This window comes from Antedon bifida, chromosome 3 (genome assembly GCF_963402885.1).
Source record: "Antedon bifida chromosome 3, ecAntBifi1.1, whole genome shotgun sequence".
NCBI classification, from domain to species: domain Eukaryota; kingdom Metazoa; phylum Echinodermata; class Crinoidea; order Comatulida; family Antedonidae; genus Antedon; species Antedon bifida.
The window spans coordinates 21199390-21202168 of record NC_136228.1 but is presented as its reverse complement, the minus strand read 5'-3'; positions in this window follow the sequence as shown (position 1 = coordinate 21202168).

The following is a 2779-nucleotide window of genomic DNA, read 5'->3' as shown; positions in this document are numbered from 1 at the left end:
TGTTAAGGGTGTCTAATTTGCAGTTGAGGGGGTCTTCTCACCTTCGGCTGGGTACCACTCCTTTTTGTCAATCCATGACGAGCCATCTTCTGTAGGTAATTTGAGAGAATGTTGCTGAATAGTTTGTTTATTTGCAGCTCTGTACAGATCATCACGATGGATAAAACACCACAGACAGGGGAAGGTAGATATCGGTCTAAGGTGGCCCAGGATTTTAGTTAGCCATTCATAGTCTCCGAAGAGAAATACCCGGACTGTTTTTCATATCCCCCTATCTGTAGTGTTGACTGCTGCTGCAAATGAACGAACTGGTTAGTGTACACACCAAAAACCTTCTGCAAATAGCTGTCGTAGGCTTCGTACATTCCCAGGATTTAGGTTGTGGTTGTCGTGTTTGGCTTGGTCACATTGACAACTTGCGCAACCAACTTAGTTAATGGACCGCCTTTATCAAACTATTGAGAAATTACAGTTTGATAATTAGGAATGACAACATTTTATTGATTAACATCCAAAATAAACAATATCTACGCCAAAAGTGACACTAATTATGTTTAAAATGATTATTGAACACTGAAAAGCATTTAAGGTTGGAATTAGTTACACTGATTTTAACCCATGCTTCTTTGTGAAACCACTCATCTTCCCATATGTTTCCATTCTCCTCGTGCTTCCTAACGACTTCCTGTACCCAACCTAAGATATTGGGTACTCTAATATAGGCCACGTTTGTCTCTTTGGCGTTCGCTGTTTTTGCCAACAACAATGTTCCAAATTCAATTTCGCTGAAATTTGCATAATATATATTTATATTTGATGGTAATTATCATTATTATCAAAGCTTAAAAGGAAAAGTAGCTTTCTTCCTTATCTTTTTCTCCCTGTAATATAATTATCTTTATTTACTGTAACATCTGTTTACGGACAATATTATATTTATAAAATGTAGTGTAATAACGAGTACCTTTCGACTCCCTGTACAGTTGTCGGTCGCTAGCAAGTACCAGAATACCGTGGTTTGTAAGATAGGTTCTTAGCTGGCGTAGTTTCTGCATTGGCAGTTGTAGCAGAAGCTTTAGGTCAGGCGTTTCACATGTGCTCTAAAAAATACAACGTAGTTGTTTTCATACCAAAACACCTTTTCATTTTTAATACTCACCACTCATTATATTAAATTTGTGTTGTGGTCATTCGTTTTTTTAAAAACATATTATTGTTTCCGATATTATTCCACATTAATAGATAATATTGAGGAACTATTAGCGAACTTTGATTGCTTTGAATTATAATGTCAAATCAGCACTGTATTTAACGATATCTTAAGGAGTAACCGGTACTTACTTGGTAAATTGGTGATGAGTCCAGCAATTCCTCAGAAGAAATTCGTAGATTTTGTTTTAAAAATGCAGAGAGCATCATGATAAGATCTTTGTCAGTTGATTTTTCCCGACAAGAAATAACTAGTGCCTGCTGTAATTTTATCATTTTCGTCATTCATTATTTCATTTAAACAACATGTTACAGTACACTTTCTTTACGCTGATGTACAGTTTACTTTCGGTAATATTTCTATGTTTTTATAAGATTAAAACAAATTAAATCGTTATGTTTAAAAGTGTCAAGAATCGTAACCGTATAAAGCTATTATATTTGTTTATTACCAATTGATACATTTGACCCAATTTACTGCATTGCAGTGGCTAAATTTTTTAGTTGCAATGCAAATTGAGAATTAAAAATAAATTACTGCCATAAAAGCGCGTAATGCCTATATGTAAAAGAAGAAAATCACCTGCTTCAATTCATTTGCTCTGGCGCAAAGAGTTTGATTACTGGCAACAGAACTTGGGTTGCTGACACAGACATACCTTGTCTCTTTTCTTAGACCCTTCTTTGTATAATAAGCTTCTTTCCATTCCCAACAACTATCAGCTTGAGCGTGTGGTTACGCATGCTCTAATCGTGTTGCAGGATCATTTGTAGGCATTCGTGGAGTTGGGTACTGCTGCCTTTATCTTGATCTACAAATTTCAAATTTATTAACATTCACCTTATCATCAAACTATGGTTAAGCAACAACATTTACAAAAATGAACATAGATATAAAAGAAAAAGCAATAATAAAAGCATTCAATGAACATGTATGCTGCATAAAGGTCGCTTAGGTGGAGGCCTGAATAGTCGAGCGCCTTTCAAACACCTTACATACATACTTCATGATATCGGGATCATTTACACCCATAATAAATATAAACTTATAATTTTGTGACATATTTTTGAAGTTTAGATTAAAATCTAGATCCGAGAATAATGCCGTTCTGATGTCATAATAAATGGGGCAATATAGCATGAAATGGATCTCATCTTCAATATCTACATCATCATTTCCTTCTTGGTCAATACCATCATCACCATCCCCATCCATATTTATCATGGACCTAATGACACTTGCGATAAATTCAGAGAGTGAATTACATTCTGGATTTTGGATTTGTATAGAACATACACGTTGTACATAGCTATTTGCAATATATTCAAAAAAACTTCTTTCGTCCATTTCACTGACTTTCTTGTAAATGGATAATATCCAATGCATTGATCCAGCTTATCTACACCATTCATGTTCGTGTTGTATAATTTCCCCCATAGACCAGCGAAAGTTCATAAAGAATTCCCCTGGTAAGAGGGGAAAATGTCATCTCGGGTGGACTTTCAAAAGTTTTCCTGTCGATACCAAAGACAAAGTGCACTGTACGTGTGTGACGGTGTTGACGTGCAT